The sequence below is a fragment of the Neopsephotus bourkii genome, unplaced genomic scaffold (assembly GCF_033783945.1).
Source record: "Neopsephotus bourkii isolate Nb327-2 ecotype Australia unplaced genomic scaffold, CSIRO-AGI_Nbou_v1 NB_1292, whole genome shotgun sequence".
NCBI classification, from domain to species: Eukaryota; Metazoa; Chordata; class Aves; order Psittaciformes; family Psittacidae; genus Neopsephotus; species Neopsephotus bourkii.
Window position 1 is genome coordinate 9,262,444 of NW_026901776.1, and position 15,657 is coordinate 9,278,100.

At 55.9% G+C, this 15,657-nt stretch overlaps 1 protein-coding gene across 2 annotated transcripts in view; it reads left to right on the forward strand.

Moving 5' to 3' along the window:
- Positions 1 to 15,657, forward strand: part of SLC29A1 (solute carrier family 29 member 1 (Augustine blood group)) — a 32,883-nt gene that overhangs the window by 2,046 nt on the left and 15,180 nt on the right. Inside the window, exon 2 of one of the 2 annotated variants that reach the window (XM_061365957.1) lies at positions 3,050 to 3,221. The gene's annotated coding sequence lies outside the window, so the exon portion shown is untranslated. Of the gene's footprint in view, positions 1 to 3,049; positions 3,222 to 8,477; positions 8,646 to 15,657 lie in introns of those variants that run through there. The other variant, XM_061365958.1, reaches the window with a different exon arrangement.

Here is a 15,657-nt window from a genome sequence, read left to right on the forward strand (position 1 = left end):
TGTGACACAAGGATGCTCCCGGCTGCCTTATAGCCCAGCATTCTGGGGAGAGGCAGGCAAGCTGCCTTCTGAAGAGTGTGCTGCCTTGAGGAGCAACACCTTGTGCTTCTCCCTGTCCTGTCCCATGTCATCCCATCCTGTCCCATCCCATTTCTCGGAGACTCGGGGCTCTTGGAGGACCAGCCAGGACCCCTTTCTCCATGGCCAGCAGTTGAACTGCAAGCACAGCCCCACAAGACAGGTATTGCGCTCAGGGTAACTGTCACTGTGTTGTGTCCTCAGGTGATCCATCCTGGGTGATAGCAGGACCCTGAAATCTGTTTTCTAGCTCTATCCTTGCCCTTCTGCATGGTGTTACTGACAGGCAAACGCTGCCCTGTTCCTTCACACCTCCTCCAAAACAAGAGCTGGATGACTTCCTTGCTTATCCCCCACCCCAGATTTCCTTGCTCCCTCCCTCACATCCCCAGTTCCACTCTGCACACAGCCATGGGTTAGCACAGGGGACACACCACAAGCCCTCTGAATCACTGCCTGCGCTTTGGGGTGCCTGGTCCCACTTGGCGCACACTGCTCCCAGTGCCAGTGCTGCCTCCATCTCCCTGGTCTAGTCTGCTGCCTCCTCATCCTCAGTGAGGCTGGGCTGCGGCCCTTGCCTGCTCTTCCCTATCCCACTGCCTGAAGGACAGCTTGGGATGATGATTCCCGGTTCAGGAACTCCTGACCTTCTCCCACCAGCCACTGCTGCTCCCCCCTCTCTGCATTCCCACCTTCCTTCCCACATGCCGCGGGGCCACTTAATCCCGTCGGCTGGCTAAGCCCTTCCCCGTGGGCCCCCGGTCACGGGTTGGGGGGGAGCGGGGGGCCTGGTTGGGGTCCCCCAACAGCTACAGGTCTCACGGGGGCCGCCGCAAGGGGAGGGCTGCGCCGGGCCGCGCCAGCAGGGGGCAGCACCGGCATGCGTGAGCTTAAGGGCGCTGGGGGGGGGGGGGGTGTCGCAGCACAGCACACAGTAGAGACCCAGCACAGCCACAGCACAACCCCGCTACAGCCCATCGGGGGTCACGGCGCTTTACAAGGGGGACGGGCAGCGCCCAGAAGCAGGTGATTCCCCTCTAGGGATAACCAAAACCCTGCCAGGCCCCCCCCCCCCCCCAGCAGCATGAGCGCAGGGCATCCAGGGAGGTTACACCCAGCCCCATGCATGAGGGGTGCAGGATACCCCTCCTGGGAGTTCCCTTTTCCCTGGGCTGTGTGGACACATCCTCTGCCCATGGGTGGATGCTGGGCTTGGGAACCCATGGAAGCATGACTGGCAAGGAGGGAAAATGATGAATGGCTGGTACTGTTGGAAAGTGTGGGAAAGGGCCCTCCTGGAGACTTCCCTAGGGCATGTTTGGGAGCATTCAGCCACAGCTCCGCTGCCGATTCACCCAAGGGGGAAAGCATGACGGGACGGGCTGAGTCTCCAAACAGGATTTAGTGAGCCGTGCCAGACGTTTGCACAGGGCTGAATTCTGCCACACCAGCCAGCAACTGTTGGGTTGGGCACAGATCGGGGCCAACATGGCCATGAGAGCTCCAGGGCCTGTGTTTGGAGCCCTCGTCTCTGCAAATGGCCATGTGCCATGGTCCCAGGGATGCCAGTGGCCACGGAGCCTGCCCAGGAGCAGGCTGGCTCCGGGAGCAGGGGGTGCCTTGCCCCTGCCCTGCCGTGCAGGGTGAGCAGCCTGTGGCCACTGAGAGCCAGCGCATGACTGCCCACTGCCACCGAGGTGCCTCAGGGAGGCTGATGGGCAGCCACGGCTTCAGGCGTCTGCTCAGGGCTTGCATTCAGCCATGCTCTACAAAGGCTTTGCAGGGAGCGGGACCACACAGCGGCTGCCACCCTGTTCCTCCTGCCAGGTTCCCCGGTTCCCAGCTGCCCACAGCTCCCCTGTGGTGTTTTACGAGGGTGGCCGGGTGCCAGCAGGCTCCTTCTTCAATGGCTCTGCTCCATCGCGGGAGGCTGGTGCTGCTGGCCAAGGAGCGGGATGTGCCCCCGGTGCAGCTTCAATGGGCCGGATGACCTTGACTATAGTGCGGCTGTCCCTGCCCATGCCAGCTCCCTCCTCCACCAAGGACACCCAGCGTGAGACCATGACATGGTGAGGCTGGGTGCTCAGAGCGGCCATGCCCTGGGGCTGCCGTGTCTGACCACTGCCGGGCATTGCTGCCTGCCGCTGTGCCAGGGGTTAACCCTGCCGGGTGGGAGGGAGCCTACGCTGTGTTGCTTGGGTTTGCCCAGGTCCCAGCAGGGGTTAACCCTTGGCCGGTGGCTGTGCAGCTGTCACTCAGTAACTAGTCACCCAGCAACTCAGTGCCTAATTGGTGTCATTAGGCAGTAAATACTTGTAAGAGTAAGCAAATGGGCAGCTGGAGCAGAGGAGAGGGCAGCGGCAGTGCAAGAAGGGAGGCAGAGTGATGGGGATTGACTGAGGAGGGATTGCTGTGGGAAGGATCATACCAGGAGGTGACAGGGACGAGAGACCCTCAGCAGGAGTTTAGGCAGAGGGATTTGTGTCCCCCCACAACCTTTCAGCTGGGAGATGCTCTGCACCCCAAAGATGCTGCTGTCCTACAGGGTACCAGGCCCTTGGCCCTCCCCTCCACTCATATGAGAGGGGCTGAAGCTTGGCTGGACCCCCGGGGAGCCCTGTGGGCACTCCAAGCCCCTTACTGAGCTGTGCCCACCCAGTGCACAGTGGGGTTTGTTTCTACTTACCCAGCTGGAAAATACCCACAGCCCCACCACTGGGCTGGAGGTGCTCAGGGTCAAAGCCCTTCCCTGCTGCTCACTGGAGCTGTGAGTGCTTTGGGCGTAGCAATGCACATGCGTTGCACCTTGGTGTTACCAGCGAGGGGGGATGCTGGGCATGGGCAGGCAGCGGGGCCAATTGGCAGCATGTGCCTTCCTCTCCTTGCAGGTGTTCACCCAGTGCTCCTCCTCAGCTGCCCTCAGTGCCCTGGTGAAGAAATCTCAGGCAGCTGCCTGACTCTATCCCGGCAGGTAGAGTCGTGTGAGGAAGCAGAAGGATAGCAGGATGATGGAGATCCTCAGGGCTCCCTGCAAGCGGTGACGGTGACGTGCCTGTCTGGATCGCCTTGCCACAAGCAAAGCTCAGCAGGGGATCACAGACCGCTCCTTTCCCACCTCATTCCAGCCAGGCTCAGGCCATCAGGTGAGCATCACCTCCATCCTGCCACCTCTCTTCCCAAAATGCAGGGCAGGGCATCAAGGTCTCAGGGGGTCACCAGCAGGAGCCCTGCAAATAATGACCAGAGAATTTCCACCCCAGAAGGTTCTGCCAGCAGCTCTGGAGCCAGGGCCCTGCTCCGGGGTCAGCCAGGGCCAGCAAGGGAACAGGAAGACCAAAACTGTCCCCAAGCCATTCACTAATCTCAGCAGCAGGCTGAGATGCTTTGACTATCAAAGCATCCACCAGTCTCACTGTAACTGGATTCCCAGGACCCTGTAGTGGTCACCCCTCCCAAACCCCCCCATTGGCTAATAGGTTAATAACCTGCTGGCACTTGACAGAGGTCCAGCATCTTCTGTGTTTCCCTCCATGTGACTGATTAAAATGCCCCTTCTCCCCCTTTCCCAACCCGGCTGTGCTCCGCTGCCTTGTCACACATGCAGAGAATCGGATACGGCTGCTAATCTGCTTGCTACCCCACTCCTGCCTGCCTGCTCTGCCTTTTAAACACACTGGCTCTCTGTTTCTCTGCTCTGTCACACTGAGAGCCAGTGCAGAGGCTTTTTGAGGTGAGCTACAGGGCAGGCAGAGCCTGATGGAGGGAAATGCTGTTGCCGTGTGTCATGCTCGCAAAGGGAAGGGCAGTTTTGTACTTGGAAGGAGAGCTTTATGTATGCATCCTGCCCTGCTGGAGGGTGATGGCCTCGCCGTGCCTCAGTTTCCCCTGCCCCAAGCACGGGAGAGGAAATCTCATTGCAGGGGAGGGCTGGTGGGTTTATTAATGTAGGGTTGCAAAGTGCTTGCAAATCTCCAAGGATAACAGTTGACGTGAGTGCCAAGTGTAAAGGATCCTGGAAACACTGAGTGCCTGCAAATGCTGTCTCCTCAGGCCCTAAAACTCAAATATTACCGAAGAGGAATGGAAAATATTCCTTCATCTCATATGATGCATTACCCACTGCCTGGAATAAATCTCCCTTTTCACTCTTGCTTTCCAAACCAGCTGTTTGTTTGCTTCCCACTGTTGGATTTCATGGCTTTAGCTGAAGCAGGGAATTGCGACAAGAAGGGAGGGGAAAAAATAAGCCCAACTAAAAAAATCCCAGCTTTTGTGAAAGGTTTGGCAGGAGATGCCTCTGAAGGGAGCGCACTTTGCCTGTTTGTTCTGCCTGTTACAGACTAGCTTAGAGCAGAGCCATACAAATTGGGGTTCAGGTGCCTGCGGTGCACGTTTGAGGTTGCAGGAAAGAAACTCGAAGGTGTGGGCAGCTCGAGCCCCATCAGCGTGTCCTGGGGAGCATGTCCATGGGATTCCCAGCCTTATGTAAGGGAGAGGCTCTGCTGGCAGCTTCCTCTGGGAAAGCAGGGCTCTGCCTTCCCCCTTTGCTTGGGGGATAGCAGCAATCTGCCAACAGCAGCAGCGTATTTTGGCACCATGCTGCTGCTTCGGGGATGGGGGGGGTGGAACAGCAACAAGCCCCCAGGCTCCACTCGAGGCTCCCATTTCTCCTTGCGTATATTTCATAGGGGAGAAGCATCTAGCTCTGTGCGTTGTACTGGTGGTGTACAGCGGTGGGCCCAGTACCAGTACTGGGCAAAGCAGCAGCTGTTTCCAGTTTGGAGGAGAATCCATTTTGGTAGCTGTTTGCTTCTTCGGGGAGGCTTGTTATTGTACTCACAAAGGTGAAGACGATAACATGAGAGTCACTTGGGAGCAGAGGGCTCTGCAAAGGCAACACATCCCCCATCAAAAGGAAGCAAGGCAGCCTGGCTCTCCAGCAAAGGCTCATGGTGTTTGTGGGGCAGTGAGGTGTCACCAGCTGTGTCATTTGTCACCTCCCCTCACAGAGGAGGTGTTGTCCCCCTGAAACCACACACCGGTGTTGGCATCAATTGCCCCAAGGACTGTACATTGCTCTTGAGGTCTGTGCAGAGACACTGCAGGCAGCCCATCCTGTGTTTAGGAGCTGGAGGCTGCCTTTCTCCTCTCCTCCCCTCGGGTGTGTGTGCTGGTCTCCTGTCTGCCTGCAGTCACCCTGGCTGTGGTGCTGCTCAGCGCTAATGGATTTCAACCCCCCTGTCTCCACCGAGAGACTTATCTTTTGAGAGATGTTGATTCCCGTGCTTGGGCTTGGCTGTGTAGACAGGAACAGAGCTGTGAATTAGAGAACACTTAATCCTGTCCTTTGGTGATGGTAAGTGCTATGCACCTCCTTGCTGAAAGCTTCAGGTGAGGCAGTGGCTGCACTTACCCTGTCCTGAAGCAGACGCTTCCCAGAATATCCACTCAAAGGTAAATTTTGTGGTGTTTCTCCTCCTGATGGGGCCTGAGGCTCTTAATGATGCTGAGAGCCCTGTCATGGCTACTGGAAGCATGGTGGCAGCTCGGCTGGGCACTGCCAGTCTGGACCCTGCGCTCAGGCATCAGTTCCCACAGCTTTTAGTCTGTGCTGAAGTCAGAGCTTATATAGAAGAATAAAACTGTGGTGCTGACACATTTTAGCTCATGCTGCTGAGCATGTGGATGTGACAAGGGGAAATGTGGGCCCTGAGGAGCCACAGCATCCATGTCCCAGGGACTGCCATGGGGGCTCATGGGACGCTGTGACAGCAGGGCACACCTGAAAGTTAGAGAGGAGGTGACATGAGACATCCCACAGCAGGCAGCCTTGCTCTTCTATTTTGCTTTTTCTGGAGAGAAGAGGAGAGAAAGAGAGAAGAGAGGATGGAGGTTTTTCCGGTGTTGAAGCTTAACCCAGAAGACCTTCCAGATTGGAAAGGCTTAGGGAAAGTGGGCGGAAGAAAGGCAGGCCCAGGGCTTGGATCCATCATTGCCTGGGAGACACAGCAGGAACTTAATTGGAGCAGAGATGCGAGCTTTTAAATTGAATTTGATCTGATATGAATCTTCCATTTAAGACGAGAGCCTCCTGTCTTAGTATCTGACAACATTGTCTGCTGCTCACTTGATGTAGTCAGTGCACCCTGCTATCTGGCCTCAGAACCCCATATCCACAACAAGTATCTATCATCAGCAAGAGGGAGAGATCCAGCGGCAGAGGTTGCTGCAGAGCAGGGCAGCAAAGAAGCTGCTTCCTGGGGGTGACATTCTGCAATGGCATCATTGTGTCTCAGAGAGCACTGAGAGCTGTCTCACCCCTTCCCCATTGCCTCTTTCTTGGGCTTTGGGGACTCCTTGCTTATAGAATCATAGAACCAACTGGGCTGGAAAAGACCTTTAAGATCATCAAGTTCAACCGTTCCCCAGCACTGCCAAAGCCACCACCAAGCCATGTCACTGCAGGCCTCACCTACACAGTTTGTGAACACTTACAGGAATGGTGATGCCTGGGAAGGAATGTTTATACACACTCTGGGAAGCCTGTGTATATATATACATATATATATGTATATGCATTTTCTGCATAGATTTATGGGCCACTTTTGTCTCTCAGGTGCCCTTTTGGATGTGCTCATATTCTCGTGGCAAAGGAAATAGGAAAATTAATTCAGAATATAGAAAATAGACAATAAAGGAAAATAAAGGCAACTCCAAGAGGCCAGAGGGGTAAAAAGTGAGAAAAAGTGAAAATCAGTGAAGACAGAAATATTGTAAAATATGCATGTTAGATTTTAAAAGAGCATGTCCTTCCTCTGAGGCCTAGTTACGTGGTGGTGTTGTGTGCATCTCTTAAAATACAAGCTTGGTGCTTGGATCCTGCAGGAAGATGTGTGTTAGAGATCATCGCACTGAGAGATCGTGAGGATGGGAATCTGCCAGGGCGTTCGGGGGTGTTTTAACTTCTGATTTCAATTTCCAGCCCAAACTGCATCACTGTCTGGAGAGAATTTTCTGGGGCTGTTTATTAATGGATCAAATGCTTTTGCATTCAAAGCAGCCTCAGGGACTTCCTGATGCCAGCATAGGGGAGCAGAAAGTGAGGAGGGGCCCGTGCTCCATCAGAAGCACCTGGCGACACCGAGACACATAAAACAGATTTCTGCAGGACATTTAACCACCCGGATACAAGGTTGGAGTCAGGGGCACTCCCCTTTGCTGCGGGACAAAGTACCCCGAGTCCTGCTGCACCTTGGCACCTAAGCAATATGACGGGCTTTTATCTTAGTGGAATAGATACCTGTTCTGGAGAGATAGGAGTCTGGAGACAGACAGCCAGAAAAAAACCTGGCTTTGAACCCATGTGTGTCCAGTATCCCCTTTGGATACTGGACACATATGACACTTATTCTTTGGATACAGGGGAATGGCTAAACCTCAGAGGGGTCTGCACATTACCTGCCATCCTGGGTGGCACCACCATGAATGCACAGTGCAAAAGCTCTCTTTGAGTCTCTCTGCAACCCAAGGTAATGATAATTACATACATATACACACATACACTCATAAATATAAAAGATGATCGGGATGGAACATCTCTTCTATGGGAACAGGCTGAAAGAGCTGGACTCGTTCAGCCTGGAGAAAAGAAGGCTCTGGGGAGACCCTAGAGTGGCTTTCAGTGCACCAGGAGGGCTATAAGTAATCTGGAGAGGGACCTTTTACATGGGCATGTAGTGACAGGACAAGGGGGAATGGTTTTAAACTGGACGAGGATATATATTTAGATTAGATATATGGAAGAAATTCTCTACTGTGAGAGTGTTGAGGCCCTGACACAAGTTGCCCAGAGAAGCTGTGGCTGCCCCACCCCTGGCAGTGTTCAAGGCCAGGCTGGATGGGGCTTGGAGCAACCTGGTCTAGTGGAAGGTGTCCCTGCCCGTGGCAGGGAGGTTGAAACTGGGTGAGCTTCAAGGTCCCTTCCAACGCTAACCATTCTATGGTTCTATATACACCTGTGTATGTATGTATTTACACCCATCAGTGCTAACTGCCAGCAGAGGGAACCCCCTCTGCCTTCTTCCTCTGCCGCCTTCTGCCCCTTCTTCCTCTGCCTGCATTAGGGCGCATTGCGGGGACAAGCGCCGGACACAGCAAACAGAGCCAGTTCGCCCCCCATTTATCGCCGTGATATAACGTACCGCTCCTTTTGGAGCTCTAACATTTAGTAACGCCTGGGCACGGCCGCAAGAGCGGAGCCGGGTGCGGCCCAGGATGGGGTGGCGGTGTGTCCGCTGCTTCCCCCGGAGGGGGGCCAGGAGGAGGTGTCTGAGCGCGGCGCAGGTGGAACGGCTCCCCCGGAGGGTCCCGCCGCCTCCGACCCGGTCCCTCCCCGCAGGGGGAGGCGGGGAAACCCATGCGGGAACCGCGTGGCGCTGAAGGCGGCAAAAGAGGAAGGAGGAGTTTGCGGAGCGGGTAGGGAGGAGGCAGCTTCCCATCCGCAGCGGGGTCAGAAGGCGCCGGAGTCGGCAAGGAGCGGGGCGCAGCGGTGGGCAGCAGGGTCCAAGGTATTGGCTTGAAGTCGGGGAGATTGTAACCTGCTCTCCGAGCCCCCCCGCCCCCCCCCCCCGGCTCCCTACATGGCTCCCAGCAGCTTTTCAAAGCTGTCGGGTTCGTGGTTCCCCGACCCCGGGAGCCCTAGGAAGGAGCCAAGCGGCACCGCAAGCTCTGCTGCGAGGTGGGGATGCGGTGTGTGAGTGGCGGCTAGGACGGTTTGTGTGTGTACATGCTGCCTTTTGGGATGGGGGGGCTTTTCTTCTGTGGCTTTTCTTTGCTGCCTCGCACGGTAACTCCAAATCTCCTTCCGTAGTTACTGCTGTGGGGAGAACGTGGTTTGGGGGAGGCAGAGCAGAGCAGCTAGCATGTCTTTTTGGGAAGCGCAGTGATGCAGATGCAGGACTTCACCGAAGGGGTAGTGCCGCGGTGCTCCAGCTGCGGGGATGCACATCTCCGCGAGCAGCCGTGTTTGTGTCTGTTTGTGTGCAGTGCCGCAGCTGGGCGCGCATTGCGAGGACCCACGGGAAGGCACATGGGCTGGGCGCCATGTGCTGCTGCTGCTGTGCGAGCAGTGGGGCACAGCCCCCTGGCTGGCAGCAAAGCCGCGCGGACGGGGTCGCTCCAGGTGCTGCTTGAGATAATGCTCCCAGGTTTGGCTGTGGGATGCTGGGGACGGTTGCTTTCCTCCCCTTCCTGAGCAAACCAGTTGTGTTAACGGAGAGCCTGGCCCAGGCAGGAGCACCAGGAGCTTCTGTGGAGCCCTTTTATGCTGTTCTCTCCACCTCTGTAGTAAAATCTAAGCCTGTAGTTAAATGTGAGCTCACACCCCTGCTAGGTGCTAATTCTGCCAGACCAACACAGTCCCTGCCTGTACTCACCAGCGCTCTCGGGAGCAGGCTGTGGAGCTGCGGGCTGTGTGGGAAGGCAGCAGCAGCCAAGCCCTGGTGCTGTGGGACTGCAGACAAGTGAGCCTGTATTCTTGAGCCCACTAGATTCCCCAGGGCTAGGGGCTGCAGGAGGAATTTGTGCAGCTGTTGGCCACAGCTGGGTGCACTTCCCGGCTGCTCCGAAGCAGGAAGCAGCCCAACCAACAGCCCCTCAGTTGCCTGTTGTGAGCCGACACAATTGAGGGACATCAGTGAGTGCCGACATGGGAAATCCCACCCCCTCCTGCACCCCATCCCCTCATCATTCCTGCTTGTCAGCCCCTGCAGGCTGCCACACGCCTTGGGTTCCTTCCAGCCCTGCCTTCATAGATTCATAGAATGGTTTCGTTGGAAAGGGCCTTCAGATCATCCAGTTCCAGCCCCACTGCCATGGGCAGGGACACCTTCCACTAGACCAGGTTGCTCCAAGCCCCGTTCAGCCTGGCCTTGAACACTGCCAAGGATGGGGCATTTACAATTTCCTTGGGCAACCTGTGCTAGTGCCTCACCACTCTCACAGTAAGGACTTTCTTTCTTATATGTAACCTGAATATCTCCTATTTAAGTCTGAACCCGTTATCCCTTGTCTTATTGCTACAGTTCCTGATGAAGAATCCCTCTCCAGCATCCTTATAGGTCCCTTCCAATACTGGAAGGCTGCTATGAGGTCTCCACGCAGCCTTCTCCAGGCTGAACAGCCCCAACTTTCTCAGCCTATCTTCATACGGGAGGTTCTCCAGTCCCCTGATCATCCTTGTGGCCCTCCTCTGGGCTTGTTCCAACAGTTCCATGTCCTTTCTATGTTGAGGACATCAGAACTGTACACAATACTCCAGGTGGGGTCTCACCAGAGCACTACAAAGCTCTCTCGGGATGTGACTATGCAGGGATGCTTTTCTCTCAGATTCACTGATTGAGTGTGGCTCATGGGTTATTGCTACAGTGTCAGTGCAGTGCCAGCACCACACATGTGCTCTCCAGGGCACTCCTGCTCTCACCATCGCCTTTTGCTCCTGGAAAAGACAGGTAGGCTTTCTCTTGGCTCACTGAGATGTTCTTTACAGGGTGCTTTCTGCACAGCACTGAGGGCTGTAACACAGCCCCCAGGAGTTTGTTTGCTCCTAGCTAGTGCAGACAAGGGGCCTTGCACTGTGCCAGCTACCTGCAGTGAAGATGCTGAAGAAACTGACTTCAGCCTGAACCAGTGCCATCACACAGAGCAGCAGGAAACCTCCATCCTGCAGTTGTTCCTTTTCACCTTTCCTCCCCAAGCTGCGTAATTAACTGCTGGCATAATTTCCCCGTCATGCCATCTTTGCTCTTATTATCTTGGGCTGGTAGGTATTAATGAGCCTCTTCCTCTTTGAAGATGAGCCATGGGCTTTGTTTTTGCCCTGTCCTGACCTGTCTGCCTCCTTGTTCTGATCTGGAGGGAAGAGAGGGCACAGAGGACAAAGGTACCCATTGACCCATTCATTCCTACAGTGCACCTTCCTCATTCTGCCTGGCTCTATTCCCTGCTGCCCTGGCAGAAGCAGGACTTGGGGACTACCCCATTGGGTCGGAGGGATCCCAGGAGCTCCCACCTTCCCTGCCCAGATAGGAATGCACCAGCCACCAGCTTCAGGAAGGCAGAGAGCAGCCTGCGGTGCTTTCTCTGGGGCACATGTAGGTCAGTGTTGTTTCCATGTAGCCTAATGTGCAGGTCCTTGGCAAGTGTTAAAGAAGCTGCAGCACCTGCTCTTATCAGCAGAGTGCTATTGCTTGTTGTCCTTGCTACGCCATACAGAGCCCCCACCGTGCAAACTCCACGCTCCTCCCTGCACCTTCCTGAGCCTCCCTAGCACCTTGCTCTGCCCTGTGACCCCTACCAGCCTGGCACTGCTCCTGGGGGGCTGCAGGACAGCAAGCTCATGGGGTCACATCTCTATGCTAACTAGGACCCAGCTCAGGTGCAGAGCGCTGTATGGAGTGGGATACATGCATTTACACATGGGCAGGAGCCAGGGTTTTAACAGCCACCCACCTATTAGGATTTAATTAAGCAGTGCTTCCAGTGTGCAAGATGTGGGATGGGGAAAGGTGTGTATGGAGTAGGGGCAGACGGCGGGTGAGTTTGATCATATCAGGATCTCTTGCTTTAGTAGTTCAGGTCTGGAGGGACCTGAGTGCCCCAGCTGAGGTTGCACTCCATCTCCCACTCCAGACTTTGCAGACCTGGTCAGGGTTTGGCTCTACATGGGCTCTGAGGTCCCCACATGGGAGGGGAGCCACGGTGCTGCGTGAAGACCATGCATGAGGGTTGTTGCTCCCATGAGACAAGGGAAGCTGTTGCATAGGGATAGTGTGTAACTTCATTGCTGATGCTGGAGGTGTGAGTAACATCATTGTTGTGACATTTTGGTCCTGCTCTGGCTTGGAGCACACTTTTCTCTGATCTCACCCATTCTGAGAAAGGGGAGGCTCAAAGCATTGGGTATGCATGGCTGTTATGGCTGTCCTTCTGAGTGCAGTGTTCGAGGCTCTCTTTCAGCCTCTTGGTTGAGCCATGGTAAGCACAGTCAGATTTCAGCTCCACGAGAACAGCTTTTTTTGTATTTTCAGGCCAAAGGGGAGCTGAGGCCTATTGCCTGCTGCTGGCTCGTGCAGAAGGAGCCAGCAGGAAATCAGGCACATTTCCGCAGAGCCTTATTGCCTTCTTCCCACCACTGCCAGTGAGATTTGCTTTAGTGCATTTCCTTTAGGACTTGTCTGATGGGAAAGCACCTCACTGTGAGATTTCCAGCTGGAAATTCACGGAGTGAGCAGACTGGGGAAACTACAAAGGGAGGAGGCAGGCAGGGGCTGGAGTTGGAGAAGAGCAAGGCTGGGTTGGGAGCAGCCTGCTCCAGCCATGTGCCAAGGCTGAGCCGTGGCAGCAGGAGCGGGCCATCAGCCTTGCTTAGCTGAGTGGAATCCATCAACCTGAATGCCTGCCAGTGCCCCTGGACTATGACTGAAATGGCCCCAGCCTCCTGCAAGGGGTGTCCCACCTGGGCCATCTTGCTTGGCTTCCCTCACTGCTGCCCATGCTGCAGCTCCAGGTGTGGTCCTCACCCTTGCCTGGTTCCTCACACTTCCCACAGCCTCTCACCAACGCCATTCAGGGACAGGGGGATGAATTACACCTCCAGAGCAGGGCTGGCTCAAAGACAGCGAGGGCCTTCGGGTGGGCAGCCCTGTTAGAGTTTTGCTACAAGTCTGCTTGTGGGAAACCCTTGTGAGAGCATCTCCCTCCTTTTAGGCTTGGGGATTACTTCTGGAGAACAGCTCAGGAAGGTGGGAGGGACTGGTGGGACAGCTCTTTTCTTGGTCCTGGCCAGGGCTCAGGGCTGAAAGAGCTGCTTGCCCTTCTTTCAACAGCCTTTGTCTTCTCTTGACCTCAGCACCAAGTTTGAGGCAATTCTGTTTTCTTGGGAAACACCATCAGTGTTTGTAGGTTTAGGGGTTGGATAGATCTCTGTTCATCCTGATGAGACCAGGAGTGTTATCCATTAACCACGGGAGGAGGCAAACCGACAGCAGCACAACTGAGCTATTAACAAGCAACCCACCCTTCTCTGCAGCTTCTCCTTCCCATCCTCACATCCACTCCTTGTGGCAATACAAGGCCGGTGTGTCTGTGTGGTGAGCCACATCAGGGCATTGATCTGCCAGTGTGTTCCCTGACAGGGCTGTTACCCTGGGGGCAGTGGGTGCAGGCTTCCCAGGTGATGTGGAGCAGGCGCTGTGCCATGCGGGGGGTGAAGGGAGTTGTTGTGCTCCCCTGCCTGGGCTCTGCAGCTAGGCTTGATCCCAAAGTGGGGCCTTTGTCCAGAAACAAAACCCAACAGCAATAAAAATCCTGGCCATCAATAAACAGATACAAGTTGTCTGCCACAAGCTGTCCCTCCCTCCCTTCCCCTGTGTCTGTGAGGGATGATGTGTGCCAGTGTGCCAGAAAGGGATCCCTTCAGCATGACTCAGCTCCTGGGCTCCCTGTTGCCCAGCATCACTGTGGGAATGCATCAGTGTCCAAGCGTGCTCAGGTGCCCAGGCAAGCCCCGGCAGGATGCCTTGCCAGATGGCCAGCACATCTTGATGAAGGTTATGAGGGTGTCTCAGTGCCGCCCTCATCCCCTTTGCTCCCCAAATCAACACGGGGGAGGTTCGCAGAGACTGCAAGCCAGTGCCAACACCTGCAAAGTGCTGTTTCCGCATGGGCAGAGCACTCAGTGGCTCTTGTGCAGGGTTCTGCCTGCTTTCCTGAGGCATCCCTGAGGATGCTCATGGTCCCGGGCAGTGCAGGACCTCATGGCTGTAGCACGCTGGGTGGTGGCTGGTTGCATGGATGTGGCAGTGCCTCCAGGTTGAGATTTGGAGGGGATGTGACTTGCCCTTCCCCTGCTTGCAGCAGGCTTATTGTCAGTCGTGTGGGAGACTGTTTTGCCGGGGATGGGCAGATGCAGGGATGAGCTCCTCCCCTGCCTGATCCTACTCAGGTAAAGCTTCTCTTTGCCTTGGGTTTGCCATAGCCAGTGCAAAAAGCGGGAGGTTTGGGCTCTGACTTACTCCCTCTGGAGGAGGTGTGCGCCTGGAGCCCTGCTCTGGCTCCACATGTGAGACCCGAGTGCTGGCAGGCTGTCTGGGGAAGCTGAGCTGTTCAGGGAGGAGGGAAGAGGGTGCCAGCGGTGGTGTTTCCGCTCGGGGTGTTTACTCCAAGTCCTTTCCTTGCTCCACACCACTGATGGCCCGCTGCCACCTTGGCTTCCCGTGCCCCGGTCCACAGACAGCTCTTCTGGAGCTGCCGCAAAGCAGGGACGTGGCAAGCCTGCCTCTCAGCAGGCAGCGTTTTCCCCTCAGCCTAGTTTAAACTCCACTGGGAAATGTGCAGGCCTGTGAGGCTCCTCGAGGAGCTGACCCAGCAGGGGTACCCATTGTTTCTCCCTCCTTTTCTTTCTGGGGATGTTGGGGTGCCCCTTGGATAGGGGTGACAGATATGAACCACCTCCTGGGGCAGACCTGCCATAACCCCATCCATTGTGAGATGGCTGCATTTAGCAGCTGAAGCGTTAGGGCTTTGAGAGATACTGTGGCTGTCCAGACAACAAGCAGGATCTTGGCAGGACAAGGCAGCTGGCAGAGGGACAATGTCAGGTGCCAAATCCTGCTTCCCTGTTTGCCATCCCCTTTCCCAGTCAGGCTGCGGACATTCCATGTGGAAAGCAGCAGGCAGCCAGGGCCCCTGTTCCTGAGTTGGCCTACACCAAAGGTCACTTTGGTCTGCAGGGACCCAAAATAGCCCTTGTGTTTCTGCCCTTGCTGCTGGGCACAGCTGCATGCGGAGGATGGAGCCAACCTCAACCTGCCACAGGTCCAGCTGTGGTTGTCCCCAGCGTCTCGATCCCAGCCTCTGCCCCAGGGCTCAGCAGGGAGGAATCACCTCCAGAGCTTGGGAGCTGGGGAGATGGTGGCGCAGGGGGAAGACGCTGTTGTTCTGGCTCTGGTTTTACTCCTTCACCCCACCACTAACCTGGAAGCAGCTGTGCAGCCTGGACCAGCCCCAGAAAACTGCCAGTGGGGGCAAAATGAGCTCTGGCTGGCCTGGCTGCAGCCCCTCTGCTGAGCGACTGTGTGCAGGGCAAGGCATGCCCTGTCCAGCTCCAGGGATGCTCTCGCACGTGGGGAGAGGCAGGACCCGGGTGAGGTGAGGGGACAGCACGGCCCAGGTCCATGTGCATCAGTAGCTCCCGCAGGGTGTGGGAAGCTCTTGTGCCCTGGGGGCCCTGCCTGCTGCCAGCTCTGCACATTTGCATCCAGCACTGAATCCATATGGAAAGCAGCCAGAGCTGTAAGCACAGAGCATGTTTGGGGTCCAGTTATACTCTCCAGGCCTCCTGTGCCAGAGACTCTGTGCATAGAGAGGGCTCCATGTATAGCTTGCGGAAGGATTCAAAAGGACTTTCCAGTGATTTCACAGCCCCCTCCTGCCTTGCCCTCGCTGCAGGGCTGTTTTGAGGAGCTCCTGGCTGCAACATAAGCTGTCCCCATCCTTCTCCCCCAGCCCTCACCGCAGGTT